The sequence below is a fragment of the Saccopteryx bilineata genome, chromosome 2 (assembly GCF_036850765.1).
Source record: "Saccopteryx bilineata isolate mSacBil1 chromosome 2, mSacBil1_pri_phased_curated, whole genome shotgun sequence".
Classification (NCBI taxonomy): domain Eukaryota; kingdom Metazoa; phylum Chordata; class Mammalia; order Chiroptera; family Emballonuridae; genus Saccopteryx; species Saccopteryx bilineata.
In genome coordinates this window covers 144082190-144099116 of record NC_089491.1, presented here as the reverse complement: position 1 = coordinate 144099116, position 16927 = coordinate 144082190, and positions in this window count along the sequence as shown.

The window sequence follows — 16927 nt, the reverse complement described above, 5'->3', positions numbered from 1 at the left end:
AAATTGCCTACGTAAGAGGTTCACAACACATAACTATATAACTTTGAGTTTCAAAGACATAATTGTATAACTTTAAGACAATTCTTACCAGGAAGACTAGGCCATCTAAAGGCAGAATACAGAGTGATACACCCAACAATGTGACAGGTCTGGGACCCAGATCAAAATAGCAATAATTGTTAGAATTTTCTTTGGCTGAGAGCATAATGGAACCACAGATAAGAGTCTCTCCAACTTTAATTTCTGTCTTAAAAACAACAAAATAAGTGTTGTTTTCAAAATTGGTAACTAAATTTGGATTTATACACAGTTAAGTTATACGCCATAAAATGTAATCCACATGTCATTGGCCACACCAGACTAGGGGTCCACAGTGACTCACAGTAGGCAGGCAGCAATTCTTGGGAGGTGTCGTTATCTGCTCTGGGCCAACATCAGGCCTTTCATGTTCTTCCAAACATGTCTGGGTCCCCAAGATGTATATCATATGTACCCTCAAAGTATTCTTTTGTCTACCATATGAAAACTTAACTCACTTTTTTCTTCTTTGCATTGATTGGATTATAAACTCCATGATACGCCATGATTTTCTTACTCCTATATCTTCAGAGTTTAGCCAAGTTCCTTAATTCACAAAAATAGTCAACGAGTACTAAGCAAATGGAAAATTGTCTGTTTCTGTCGCAGCAAAAGAAAGATGACTGTTGCTGACCACAGGCCGGAGGGCACCATGGGTTCCTGCTGCTAAGCCAGGGAAACCATCTCCCAGTCTGTCCTTTCATTGTGGCCAAATGCTGCTGATACCAAAGCTGTGCCCTCTGTGACTACCCCGTAAATGATATTAATGATACAGTGATTTTAATTTTTCTTTATCTGATTTGTTGTTTCATGCCTCAGGCTAGAAGACAGTCTTCATGACAGACACTGTACTAGTCTCAGAAACAACTCTTCCCTCTGAATTTTATCCTCTTGTCTTTGAAATAACCCTGTCTCCATATTCCTTTTTTCTCTTAGAATAGCCATTTTTAAGCTTTTTATATATGTATTTATTATATATAAGCTTGCAATATGAATACATGCATATGTATGTACATACATATATAATATATAGCAGTGGTCCCCAACCTTTTTTGGGCCACGGACCAGTTTAATGTCAGAAAATATTTTCACGGACCGGCCTTTAGGGTGGGATGGATAAATGTATCACATGACTGAGACAAGCGTCAAGAGTGAGTCTTAGACGGATGTAACAGAGGGAATCTGGTCATTTTTTAAAAATAAAACATCGTTCAGTCTTAAATATAAATAAAATGGAAATAATGTAAGTTATTTATTCTTTCTCTGTGGACCGGTACCAAATGGCCCACAGATCAGTACCAGTACACAGCCCGGGGGTTGGGGACCACTGATATATAGCATATATAGTGCATATCACCTGTTTATTACATAATATATAATTATAATATATAAGTATATATTATATACCATATAGTACCCCATCATATATTGAAATACTAGAATTATATAATTATATATAATTCATTATATTATAATGTATAATTACATATAGTTTTCATATACATATATGTAATCAGGGTGGAGAAAAAGTAGGTTTATAGTTGTGAGTATGCAAAACAGAGTATATTATTGTATTATTATTTATTAGTTATTGTATTATTTTCCATAAGAACAACTGTAAACCCACTTTTGCCACACCATGTATGTATATATAAATTTATCAGATGTGTGTGTATTTGTGTGTGTGTGTGTGTGTGTGTGTGTGTGTGTGAAGGAAAGAGGAAAGAGAGGAAAAAGCCTTAAAATAGAATGAGTAGGTTTGGGGTTTTAATTTCCAGATGTTCCTTTCTAGAAAGTGGTGCTCCCTGTAGCTTGTACCTGAGGGAGCAGTTCTGATCTTTGCCCATCTACATTACCTCTGGCCCTGTGCCTACGATTACTTATGTCCTGGACAATCTAGCCCAAATCATTGCCTAGGTACATCAAGAAGAAGCAGGACTTTGTAATCGTTATTGGAGATCATTTTGGATTTTTGCTCTCAGTGCTTTTCCTTCAACTTCCATTTCTAACTATTCAGGACCTTTGTGTTTCTTGCCCAGGATCTATGAAGCTCAGAGGAAGATTATTCCCCAGCTTTGTTCTTCTAAGGCTGTTCCAAGTAAGAGATAAAACTAAGTGCCAATAAAAGTGAAGTGTTATCTGAGGGGAGAGGCAGTGAGAGTGGGGGAAGTCAGACTTCTCCCAGATTTTGTTCCTGAGGAGTGGGAGAACTGGGAGGCTTCGAAGCAAAGCAGGTCTGCGTAAGGAAAAAGGCTGACTTCCCTCGGGTCTTCCCAGCAGCAGCTCAGATTCCTGACCCCCTATGGAACCCAAGAGGAGAGATGGCAGGACTTCTGCATGCTTGGACTGGAAGGAGGACCAGAAGAAGACCAGAATGAATGGCATAAAATTCATTCTGCCATTTTCTGAATCACAGATAAACCTCTGATTCGTTGCAGCCCCAGGAAAGGCTTCAGAGACTGGATTTCCCGCTGTGCAGTGGAACGCTGTTTGGAGTTAGAACCCGGTTCATTTAAAGAAAGTAGTGATAATGTTGACACCATCAAGTGTTCCATCAGAGATGTACTTTTGTTATTAAGACTTTTAAAATTTGTTAATGTTTCCTCAATGAACTCATTCATTCAACAAATACTTATCGAAGGACATGTAAGTGCCAGGCATTCGGGATAAAATGGTGAACAGAATAGACATGCCAGGGTTTGTAGTCCAGCAGCAGAGTAGGCTCATAAATACACTTAAATACAATGTGCCAAGGATGATGACAGGGTGAGTTAATTCCATCAGGGGAAACACAGGGGACCCCTTATCTCAGACCTGAGAAGTCAGAGAAGACAATGTCTATCCAGAAAGTGGCCAGGAGGGGAGAGAGTGCAGTGAGTACTGGAGAAAGGAAGATAAAACGTGGAATTCGAGGTGGGGAGTAGCTAGAAGTAACTCCATAAAGGACACCAAGGCCCAAGTCACTGATAGCCTCGAAAGCCATGTTAAGGGATTTGGGCTTTTCAGTGACTGCTCCAATTTTTAATATCTAGTACAAAATTTACTTCAGTTTCAATTTTTTTTCCCCTCCCATTGCGAGCCTAGTGGCTACTGCTACGGGTTTAGCAGGAATTACCTCTTTGACTTGTAATGGCTGGTTTATGGCTGGTTTAGAGCTCTGTTTCTCTCTTACTGATCAGTAAGCCGTGAGAGAAGTTTTGTGAGTCACGAGTGCGTTTCACCAGAAACGGGCAGTTTCCAGTCTATTATCTGAAAATGGCCCTTCCTTGCACAAGATTCCTACACCTCTGTTTTGCTTCCTTTGTTGTAATATCAGAGGCCCCACAATTGCAGCTGCTCAGGTCTGCTTCTGTCTAAAATAAGGAAGGGGAAATTCACTTCTACTTTCAATTTAGATTTACATCATCATTCTTCAATATTTCAGTTCTGAAAATGAGCCTACATTCAAAAACTAACCAGACTAACTGATTTACTGGGTGAGGCGGAAGTCTTAGAACCTGCCCGGAACAACACAGGCCCATGGGCTCAACACTGATGGGTGATTTGCTCAAGGGGAGGATAGGGTAAGGCTTCCTAAAGTAAAAATCATATTAAAGATATATTTTCTTTCAACTATATGTCACCCACATTTGGAAAATTAAAGAAAGCTTAAACATGAACTTTGTTGTCACTCATTCAAAAGCAAAGGATGTTATCTTACCCATAGCTAAAATTTTCCACTTTCCAAGGGCTGCAAAAATCCCAGTGAATGCTTTACCTGTTCAAGGAAGTTAGATGACCAAACCATTATTATTTAGATGAATTTATATTTGCAGCATGCAACAGTTATAACTTAAAATTTAAAGAAAGTTACAAACATTGGAGAGAAGACAATGGATGCAAAGAGATCTCAAACCACTGTTTGTACTCCTGAGTGGCAAGCAAATTTTTTTTTTTGTATTTTTCTGAAGTTGGAAATGGGGAGACAGTCAGACAGACTCCTGCATGCACCCGACTGGGATCCACCTGGCACGCCCACCAGGGGGCAATGCTCTGCCCATCTGGGCCACTGCTCTGTTGCAACCAGAGCCATTCTAGCGCCTGAGGCAGAGGCCACAGAGCCATCCTTAGCACCCAGGCCAACTTTGCTCCAATGGAATCTTGGCTGCGGGAGGGGAAGAGAGAGACAGAGAGGAAGGAGAGGGGGAGGGGTGGAGAAGCAGATGGGCGCTTCTCCTGTGTGCCCTGGCCAGGAACCAAACCCGGGACTCCTGCACGCCAGGCCAACGCTCTACCACTGAGCCAACCGGCCAGGGCTGCAAGCAAATTTTTAAAAAGTCAACCTATACAATAATCTCACAGCCAGCTACAGAGTAAAATCAGTTTATGAACTGATAGGCTTTTGTATTCATTTAACTTGGTAAGTTATCTAATTAATATCTATTATATTTGAACTTCCTCAGCTTGGGTGAATTCTATTTGTAATCTATGACATGGACTACTAAAGAGTTTATGAAAATGCCATATTTTCCCAGTTCTGTAATGTTCAGTAGTGCCATCTAGCAGGTCCTCAGAACAGAGGCTGATACTATACAATGTTGTCTAATATCCACAACCGTGTGGCCTGTTCTCTGAGGGGTCCAGGCAGCCTGTGGGAGGGGCCTGCATGGCTATAGATATTTTATGTGTTTCAATTCCTCCTCCTTGAAAGCCAGTAAGTGAATGGTTTTGTTGAGGTCACTGATGTACATTAGCAACTCCTCGAATGCAGTTTTGTCAGGGAGCCATCACACAGCCTGGCCCTCTTCCAAGATAAGGGACAAGACAGAATGCATAACGATGCAGCATTGCTGTGTGACACAGAAAAAGCTGAGCTTTAATCGACAAGTATTTGCAACTTCATTGTGACTCTCTTAATGTGCGTTCCATTTAAAGCAAGTGTTTGAGGACAGTGCCTCATTGTTACCTCTTACATTAATAAGCAGTGGAAAAAGGGGGAGAAAGTTCTTCCATTCTGATAAAGTCACAAGCTTTTTAACCTCTGGGCAAAACAGCTGGAAACTAGCAGTTTATAAAAAAGTAAGCAAAAAAAATGCTAATTTAGATTTATAGAAAAGATGAATGTTATAAGGAAATACATAATAATATTAGAACATTGTTTACATCATTGCTCCGCTAAAAAGGAGCATTCTTTCTAAAGCTAAATAAAAATAGAGAGCTTCCAATTAAACCAAACCCAACAAATATCCTGAGACTATGTGACAAAAGAGATCACAAAGTAATACACTAGTCACAGTGTTCATCTCTACCACAGGTATCTAACGTAACAGGTTTAGAGATTATCATTTACCTGAAAGGTTATATGTCCTTCAAACACAGTTTTACAAAAGTGGATCTACTAGTAACATTAAAATAATACTTGATAACATCAAAACTTATCAAAAATTTTTGTGACAAAATTAACAATAGCAAAAATATCATGGGCAAAATACCTAGAACATTATCTGAAATATACTAAAAATGGTTGTGTAGTTGTTATGTATTAAACCTGACACAGTTCCAAGAAAAACTAAGGTCATTTGACAAAAACATGCAATTATTTACATACATTTTAGTATAGATTACACTACTGAAGACAATATATCATGAATAAAGCATAACTGTATGAATAGGTACTTAATAAATTTCTTTTTTTTTTTTGTATTTTTCTGAAGTTGGAAATGGGGAGGCAGTCAGACTCCCGCATGCACCCGACCGGGATCCACCCGGCATGCCCACCAGGGGGCTATGCTCTGCCCATCTGGAGCGTTGCTCTGTTGCAACCAGAGCCATTCTAGGGCCTGAGGCAGAGGCCATGGAGCCATCCCCAGCTCCTGGGCCAACTTTGCTCCAGTGGAGCCTTGGCTGCAGGAGGGAAAGAGAGAACAGAGAGGAAGGAGAGGGGGAGGAGTGGAGAAGTAGATGGGCGCTTCTCCTGTGTGCCCTGGCCAGTAATCGAACCCAGGACTCCTGCACGCCAGGCCAATGCTGAGCCAACCGGCCAGGGGCAATAAATTTCTTTTTATTGTAATAAATATCTACTGTAAAGCTTATCCTAAAAAGGAGCATACAAATTATCTATATTTTAGTGACTAATCTTCAGAAACTTTAATCAGTCCTAGCAATTCCTACTCTTGTAGTAGGAAACATTTTAGTAAACATAACTTAAAAAACAAACTCATAAATCTGTGAGTAGAAAGACACATTATTACTGTGGATCTTAATCAACTGGAAAATCTTAAGAAACACTTTTACTTAAATAAGCTTACTGATGAAATAAGTTTTTATAGTTTACCTCCTTTATTATAGGTAATGTGATAGGTGTTGATGATTTAAAAACAAACAAACCATGAGCTCTGCTCTTAAGAAACTCAGAATATCTCACAGTTTGCTAATAGGAATATACATCAATGTCTAATAAGGCAAATAGTTATTATTATTTACCAGTCTTTTGTAAATTCTGGGTAGGTCATAAGATAAACGGAAACAAGAAAAAGTGAGTATTTTAAAGAGCTTCACTGTTTGCAAGTTATATCTTTATGAGTCTAAAGAATTTAAGTGAGTGATTACAAATCTTTTAAAATTATTAAGAGAATTTACTAAAGTGATAGAATACAAGTTTTATGTTTAAAATATAGTTTACAATAGAACAACAGTAAGAGTTTATAAATATAATAGAAAAAAATTTACATAAATAACTAAAAAAACAATAAGTGAAAAATAATCCTGGGGATTAACCTAAAAATAAATGTGTACAGGGTCTATTAGACATATTAATATACATATATACACAGAAAATACCCTTAACTTTATTAAAGTACATGATGAGATTGGAATAAGTGGGTATCTCATGTTTCTAGATGAAAAAAATTAAATGCAACAGAGCTCTATAAAGATATTAGTTCATCCAAATTAATTTATTAATTTTATATAACTCAGGCCCTGGATGGTGGCCCAGTGAATAGAGCATAAGCCCTTCATATGGACATCCTGGGTTTGATTCATGGAGAGGGCACACAGGAGAAGCCAACCATCTGCTTCTCTGTCCCTCCCTCTCCTCCTTCTCTCCTTCTCTTCCCACAGCCAGTGGCTCAATTTGTTCGAGCATGGCCCCAACCACTGACGATAGCTCAGTTGGTCTGAACATCATCCTCTGGTGCTAAAAATAGCTCAGGTGATTCAAGCATCAGCCCAAGAAGGGGGTTGCTAGGTGGATCTTGGTCAGGGAGCATGCAGAGTCTGTCTTACTATATCTCCCCTCCTTAAAAATTTTTTATACTTAAAAAAAACTTCTTTAACATAAGTCCAAGAAACGTCAGTGGTTTTATTGTCAGTAGTGGAATTAAATATGTTTCTAAAAGTTTATCTTGAGAAGCAAGTTTGTTAAGAAAGCTAAGAAAGTTTGAAAAAAGAAAATTAGAGGAGAAGATTTGCCCTAGGAGACAGACATAAAGTATATTAGAAGGCAAAAATAATAAAAGAGTAGACAATTGTTGCAAATATTATTATACAATAAAACAGAATTGATAGATCTAAAATAGCACTTCACATATATCAGAGCTGAGTAGTGATCAGAGAAGCATCATGAATTAATAAGGAACAAATGGATTATTAAACAGATAATTCTGAAGAAATTCTAATTATTGAAAGAAGATGTCAAATTATTTCTCACAATAGAATATATATCATATAAATTTCAGATGGATTATGGGAATAAATGTAAAAAAATTTTAAATGTAAAATTGCTTTCTGAGTATAAGTTTTTTAAAGCCTACTATAAAGAAGAATATTACATTTAATTAAAATTTTAAATCCTAAAAAGAATTTTAATAAAATAATTTAAATCCTGTACATAAAGATGCACTAAAATTTTATCTGGCAAAGAACAAACAGAATATATTTGTATAATATATTATGGGTAAAGGTATAGTGTCCTTTCTTCTGTCCTTTTCTTTTTTCTTTCATTCAACAAACATGTACTAAGCTCTGGCCTACATTGCACAGGAATTAAATATGCAATGGCAAACAAAAAACATCTAGTCTCCATGGCTACTGCTACCCACAGGGTACCTCTGTGCAAACGAGAGAAAAAGGGGCCACTTATTGGTTGCAGATTGTGGAATTAAAAGGGTCAGGATTTCAGGCTCCACTAAATTTCCTCAGTTGGTGCTCCTGGGCAAGAACAGTGGACAGCCCTATACAGGGATTCTTCAGTTCTCCTGCTAACAGCCAAACAGGCAATAATAATAAAAAAAAAAGTCATTTGAACAACTACTGTGTAAGCATTCAGGCGGAACAAAGGAGGGAGCACCTACCCTGAACTAACACGCGTGAGAGGGTAGCTCCGAAAGTGGCAAGAGCTGAAGAGTAAGCAAGGTTGATACATGAACACAGAACAGCATACATTTCAGGTGAGAGCCTCATTTTCTAAAAACAACCAATAAAGAAAAAAATTTGCATTCCTGCCTGAGCTGTGGTGGCACAGTGGATAAAGTATCAACTTGGAATACTGAGGTCACCAGTTTGAAACGCTGGGCTTGACGGGTCAAGGCACATGTGAGAAGCAGCGACTGAGTTGATGCTTCCCGCTCTTCCTTGCCCCTTTTCTTTCTCTCTGTTTTCTACAGTCAATAAATAAAATCTTAGAAATTTGTTTAATTAGCTTTACAATATAAAACTAGGCAAAATACATTAAAATTCATAGGGTATTAATCAAAGAACATGAAAATTTGCTCATTTTTCCAAGTAATCTTAGAAATGCAAATTGAATCAATAATTGAGTTACAATTTTCTTCTATAAATGTCACAATACTTGATAATACTTTTGTGTTAAAAGCCCCGAAAGTATTCATACACTTTGTCATTTCACTATTAAAATTCTAATATCAAATAATAGTAATAGAAATGCAAAGGTATAACTGTAAGATCATTCATTGTTAAACATGTATGCCATTAACTGACAAAGGGATAAACAAAAGGTTATCTACTGGAATAAAGTTCTAATATAGGCTACATCATAAATGGTCCTTGAAAACAATATATAAGTGAAATTAGCCAGCCACAGAAGACCAAGTAGAGTTGCAGTGGTTGCTTAGAGTTTGGGGGTAGGAGGTAGCAGGGAGGGAGGATAGGGGATGTAACTCAAGGGTACAAGGTTTCTTTTAAGATGATAAAAATGTTCTAAAATTAACTGGTAATAGTTGCATATATTTGTAAATATACTAACAACTATTTAGTTATATACCTAAATGGGTGAATTATATGCTATATGAATTATATCTCAATATAACTTTTAACAAAACAGTATGTATGATAGCAAATTGAAAAAGCAATAGTCAAAAATTTTTGAAATGATTAAACAACATAATGGTACCAGTGTAAGTTGAAAGAGTATATGTGAAACACTGCATAATGCAATATTGAGGTATAAAAATACAGTACTATTTCTATCTATCTATGTAACATCAACATTAGTTATCTAGTTACTTCAGGATGGTGGCATGCATGGGTGATTTTTATCTCTTCTCTATATTTTTGGTTCATTAAAACTCCTTTGTAGCATAAGCATCTGATTATTTTTACAATTGAAGAAAATTGTACATTGAGGAGAAAACATTAACACAGATTGGTAAAAAGAATCTTTTCGATGCAGAATACAACCTCTGGAAGAACAACACAGGACCTGGAAGTCAGCACATTGAAAGTGAGTAGTTCATTTGACTTTCTTTTTCGTTGGTTCCCATTTTTTAAATGTGTGTAATATTTTACGTAATTAACTTTCTGCCTTATACTTCCTGTGGTGAACCACAGCTGTTTAACTTTTTTCTGTCTTGTTAACCATTCAGTCAAAAAGACAAGCTGTTCACCAATGATATATGTGTGGCTCTAAAAATCCTATGTTCTTCTTGCAATTTCAACATGTAAAAAAAAATGATTCAGTGGGTGTTCCATAATAAGATTTTTAAACTGCTGGTTCCTTAGAAATGAAAAAAAATGTAAAGGACTATTAAAATTCTTGAAACGATAATATAACTTTTAGCATTATTTAAGCTGACCTTTCCCCCGAAGTGTGGAGTTTAAGCTATTTAGAAGCAATCTTGTCTAAAATCATCACCTTTTCCAAATGTTAAGAATACATTATAGTTATGTAAGAAAATATTCATAATTTTAGAAACTTATATGTAAGGGTGAAATAACATAATGTCTGTTATTTGCTTTAAAATACTTAAGCATCAGGAATGAAAAGTATATGTGATGGATGAAGCATATGTGGTAAATTTTTGATAATTATTAATTTTGAGTTATTGATATATTTGAATTGCTTGTGAGTTTTGAAAATTTTATAATAAATGTATTTTGAGTGGAAGATATATTTTAAATTTCTTAAAAAGAATATAAATATCACCTAAAGAAAGAAACCAATAAATTATACAGGGCACAGAGGAAGTTTATAAATCTTAATTAATATAAATATGCTAAAGATATTTAAATTTGTATTGTGACTCTGAACATCTGTAATCTAGTGCGAGAATAAAATGTCCAACTCCATATGTATTTGAAAATTAAAAGAGGTCTAAGACTGTCTTCATATTATCATAACAGATAAAACTCTCACCAATGGGTGTAAACTCAAGGAAGGCAAATATTCCAGAGATGGCATAGGCTGCCTTGGAAAATTGTAATTTATCCACTCCTGGAAATAGCAACTAGATGTGCTCTCAGAAAAGCAGTTAAAACAAGACGTTAGTCATCAGATGTGGCGCTGGACTAAGTCCTTTAAACTAACTTTGTTATTCAAGCAGGGTCAGGAAGTCATAGTAATGCGCTGGTTACTAGTTCTATGACTCCCAGGTCAGTCATGCCCAACTTTTAGGTGCTTATGAAGTAGTATGTATTTCTCAGGGCTGTTGTGAAGATTAAGTGATAAAATATATATAAAGCATTACAATAGTGCCTGCCATATAGTAGGCACTCAAAAATATTAAGCTTTATTGTGATGATGATTAATGTCATAAGCTTTGGAGTCAAACATCTGGTTTCGAACCCACTATTTGTTATTCTTTTTCTTTTAAACATCAGGCAGTTTCACTTTTCTTTAAATCCATCTATGCTAAACTTTGGATAACAAGTGCTGGAATTTGATAAATGATGCATACATGACACAAGATCAACACTCAACAAATGATACTTATTATATTATAATAACAATGACACATTATTTCCTCCATTTCAAAAAATCTATTATTCCAAGAAAAAATTACTGAAGGATATGTTAAAATTGGGTTTCCAACAATATTGTTTGACACTACTATTGTGCTTGAAATTTACTTTGAGAATATAACACACCCCAGAGAGCAATTGCTGAGAGCCACATGCGTCATTAGCAGAGCAGAGGAACCCTTTGGTTTTCGCTGGCTGGACCCTCTGGCAGCGCTCATCCACTGAGCAGCTGATCATGTGACAAGAAATGACTTCTTTTCTCCACAGCAACCGTGTTCTGTCACCAGTAAGATGTGTCCAGAAGTAAAATCTCTGTGGTGTTTATGATTTATTTTAAGATCTTTGCAAGAAAAGTTAAAAATAAAAAACATGAGCATTGTAACATTTGTAAGACAGGCCATCACAAACTTATCTGTATGTAAGGAAAAAAAACTATATTTATTGTTCTGATTCAAGACAATAAATTTTAAGATTTACTGCTTTGTAGTTAAAAAAAACCATATTTTTGAATAATGTCTGTTTATTTCTTTCCACATTTCTGTAACTGAAGCAAGGAGTCCTGAACTGAATGCACTTTGAGTCAGTTTTAAATATGAAACATGATATTTGGCGTCAGCATCTAGCATGATGTCCTTGGGTGGGCAAAAGTAGATTTACATACACCCTCATAAGGCTATAAGTGTTCCATCCATTTCCTCTTCGAAGTAATACATGTCATTTGTCATACCGACATGAGAAAAAAGCCTGTAATTCTCCCAGTTCTCACCCTGTGCCATAAGATTAGGTTGAAACCATGATGGAGGATAGGGGACCCATCAGCACTCTTCCATGGAAAGAGAGTGTCATGAAAAAACTGATCGCCAATCACCTTGCCTTTAATTTTTGTGTGCCCACTCTATCAGCCAGGATACTAGAGAGGACAGGCAAACAGCACTCAGCAGAGCAAAAGGAAAATGAAAACTTGCATTGCATGTGCTTTTTTCATTAAGAGAACTTAACTTCCTTCTTGTGAGTTGTCTTTGACTGAACTCTGTAGCTAAAGTCATTGGAAATTATAGAACACCAAAACTCGGAGCTAAAATCACTAACTGGAAGGATCTGGCCACAAAAGCTACATGATGCAGTGTTGTTAAAATGTGGCCCACAACCCATCAGTGTGTCAAGCGATTAGTTTAACAGATTAGTACCAGGATTTAAAAAAATAAACAAAAAAGAACAAAATGCTTCAGATTGCACTGGGGGTTTTTTGGGGGAAGGAAAAAAATCCCAGTGTGGTTAACAGTATTAACCTTTACAGTTTTTGAGTAACAATGTAGAAACTTGAATTTAGACCATCTGAATCCATGCCACATGCTTTTGGCTGCATAATGCATCTCATTTTTGCTGGTTTTCAATAACATTATCTCCTAAATGTCTCAGTTGGTTATATTCTTAAACATGACTATGGTGATTAAATGCATTGATCTTGAAGTACAAATCCATGCAAGTTAGTTTACCTCTCTCTGAGTCTCATCTGTGAATATAATGATTTATTATAGGCTGAATTGTGCCCCCCCTCATTTGTTGAAGCCCTAACCCCTAGTATTATGGATGTGACTGTATTCAGAATCTTTAAAGAGGTAATTAAGTTAAATTGAGGTAGTGAAGGGTGGTCCTAACCCAATTTTACTAGAGATTAGGAAACAGACAGGCACCAGGTATATACACACAAAGCAAAAGCCCCATGAGGACAAACCAAGAAGAGAGGTCTCAGAATAAAATCTGTCAACACTGTGGTCTTGGATTTCTAGCCTCCTGAACTGTGAGAAAATCAGTTTTTGTTGTTCATGCCAGCCAGTGAACGGTATTTTGTTATGGCAACCCAAGCAAACTAATACAGGGTTGTTATAAATACTGAATGTTAATATATGAAAAGTTATTGACAATAAAAGTTCCTTATTGTTGTTTCTTGCCTCAAAGTCCATTTCTCTATGTCTTCAATTCTTAAAGCTAACTTCTTCCTTATATGTAACCCTATTCATTTGTTTACTATTTGCCCTTGGGCTAATTTGTAAGCCTGCAAAAGAGGAAGCACCATGTTGGCCTGTTCAAATAGAAGAGAGTTTGGCTCATATTAAGGATTCACTAAATAATTACTCAGTTATTGAAGCCCATATGACATGTATCTCTCCCACTACAGTATAGTTTTTAACTCTACGACAGAAGAGCATTCAGGATAGGGACAGGGGTCGTCTATGATTCATGAGTTTGATGGAGCAGGGTCCAAGCCACCCATTAAAAAAATCCTCAGTCCAGTTATAGAATCACAGGCACCACTCACTATTCTTGTATCTATCAAGGTTCAAGTCCTAGAGCTTACACTGTGGGCTTATCCTGCTTATAGCCCAGACCCTAAAGGCTCTGCTGAGATTTGTGTTTCCTGAGCATGAAGTAGATAAATAGATGAAAAGGCAGTATCCAGTGTGAGGAAGAAGGTCTATGCCTCCTGCTCTCTACTTCAGAATGTGTCAGTACATAAGATATAGTAAGAAATTATCAGTGGGGGTTGGGCAATGCAGCCAGGCACTGAAGTATCAGCTAAGGCTCAGTAAGGACAAAAGCAACATAACCTTTTGAGGTAAAAATAATTCATACTTCATTAATAATACAATGACTATGACTCATTCCAAAGACAGGAGCATCATTAAGTCTTGGAAATATCAGTGTAAGGTGTTTTTTGGTCAGAAGAATCAATAAAATGCCAGTCACCTTTAGCAAGGAAGCAAATTGTGAAACAGGATGTTTGTTGTGTTTAGTTTCTTTAATATACCTCTAGTCTCTAAGGTAGTGCAAAGAAGTTCCGGGTCAAGAAACTTTCAAGATGACTTAACAGATTTGGAGGAGAGACGAACACACACCAGAATAATATAGGAAGTAAAGGGGCTTCTGTATGAGAAAATACCTATGACTATGTAGTCTGAAAAAAACGAAAGAAGATAAAATCAAAGATTATAACATGAGGACAGGCTTACACAGAACATCTGTACAGTTCATCAGATCACTGAGTTAGAATGACAAGGGACCAACTTGGTGGAACATCAGGACTATACAGAAACTTAGAAGCCATTCTAATCCGATCCCTTTATTAAAATTTAAGGAAGCCTGACCTGTGGTGGTACAGTGGATGAAGCACTGAGATCACTGGTTTGAAACCCTGGGCTTGCCCAGTCAAGGCACATACAAGAAGCAACTACCATGAGTTGATGTTTTCTGTTTCTCCCTCCTCTGCTCTCTCTTCCTCTCTTTCATTCTCTCTCTCTCTCTTCTCCCTAAAAGTCAATAAGTAAATCTAAAAAAAAAAAAAAATTAAGGCATAGAGACCCAGAGAGATGAGGGAACTTTTCCAAGGACACCCTGCTGGTAATAGCAATGCTGGGACTAGGCCTATTTCTTTACCCAGTCACTTCTCCTGAGTCAGTTTGCACCCTGGCTGGTAAATGATGCCTACCATGGGACCTTTTCAGTACTGTTCAATTAATTCTCTGTTTGCAGTCATGAATCATTCAACATATGAAGTAATTTACTCTAAGGTAAAAAGAGCAATAACTCTATGCTTTGCCTCTACCATGTATTTCTATTAAGACTCCTGAAGATGGAATACCCTAAACCAAAAAGTCAGATGTCTACATCGCCACTTCATGATGTGGGAGATAATGAGAACTAAGGCCATTCTCCAAGACTTTCTAAAATTATACAACTTAGATACCAACTAAGTCCTCTTAAAAACAAGACTGAAGGCTCATAATGGAGTCCCTTAGGCTAAGTCCAACCAAACTGATACCTAATTACAGTTTAAGTTCATCCAGAAATAGAAAATTAAGCCAACCAATCAGAAATCACCTGATCAGCGTTAATTAATCAGTGTTTTTCAACTTCCAGGCCATGACCAGTCAGCCAGAAATTTTGGGCTGGTCTGCAAAAGAGTTAACCACGCTGATGGATAAAGATCTTAATTGAATTCACTTATGCTCAAGGTGATTTGTGCCTTAGAGGTCCCCAAAATAATTCTCCTATTTTCACTGGTAAAAAGTTTGAAAACCACTGAGTTAAGTAATCTGCCTGATAGATTCCTGTCATCCCCTATTAGGAAGTAATTTTTCAATAACCAGTTTGCTAGTTTTGCCTAGTAAAAGTTATTGCTTCTGCTCCCTCTGCCAATAAAATTTCTTGCTTTATATAGCTTTTCAGAGCTATTTTCCATCTGCTAGAGTGGATGCTGCCAAATTCATGAATCACTGAATAAAACCAATAAGATCTTTAAAATCTACTCAGTTAAGTTTTGATTTTTTGTGTGTGTGTGTGAAAGTTTTTGTGGTAGCAGTGGTATCTGAAGGTTTGGAGACAATGAAAGACAAAGGCATCAATACTCACTGAACCCTTTGATGTCTCTGTCTTTCTCAATATTTCTGAGAGCCATTTAGTAACTTCCTCTTAGTTCTGAACTTACATTATGTATGCAAGCTCCTTACTCTTGCAGGTTTTCCAGGGCAGGATTAACAGGCCGGATAAGACTGACAAGTGGCTCTTTCACAGCACCAGTCCTTGGCCTCTGTTAGTCCAGAGTTGCAGTCCAGGGCTTAGCTGATCAGCCAGAGCTGGCAGACGGTTTCATCTGAAACTCCAGTCCCTAGCTCCTGGCCAGTCTGCAGTACCATGTCTTTGGCTACTTCTGATGTCCATAGTTCCATTTCCTTGGTTATTGTAGGTTTCTGTTAATTTGCACATGAAGTAAAGGAATAATAAATATAATGGTAGTGAGAATCTTGGAAGCCAAAGCTGCAAAATTAATGAGGATAGGTTGAGCACTTAGAAGCTGTTAGAGAACTTGCCACCTAATTCTAAGACTCTCATGTGAGGATAAGTTGGTCATACAGATGGTCACCTAGATCAGTGGTCCCCAACCCCCAGGCCACGGACCAGTACCGATCCATGGGCCATTTGTTACCGGTCCACAGAGAAAGAATAAATAACTTACATTATTTCCGTTTTATTTATATTTAAGTCTGAACGATGTTTTATTTTTTAAAAATGACCAGATTCCCTCTGTTACATCCGTCTAAGACTCACTCTTGACGCTTGTCTCAGTCACGTGATACATTTATCCATCCCACCCTAAAGGCCGGTCCGTGAAAATATTTTCTGACATTAAACCAGTCCATGGCCCAAAAAGGTTGGGGACCACTGACCTAGATGACCATTAGGTGACAAGCCAACCTCAGGAAAACCTTCATGCAATGAGGTATACTGTAAAACACCACAAAATCCCCAACCCAGAGGCACATCCCCCTTAGGTATTAATATGGTTCTGAGAGGCCAAGGCTTAACTAAAGAAATCAGAACCTCAAATTCCAAAGAATTAAGTGCTCCACCTTTCAGCACACCTACTTATTTTTAAAACCTATAGTCTGGGAAGCTATAGATATCTACAACTGTGGCATAATCTTTCCAATGAAGTGCCCTTGAAGGCAGTGGTTCCCAAATCAAACAAACAGAATGGGATACCTATTTTATGTATGTACATATGTATGTATGTATGTATTTTAATTTATTTTATTAAGTGACAGGCAGAGAG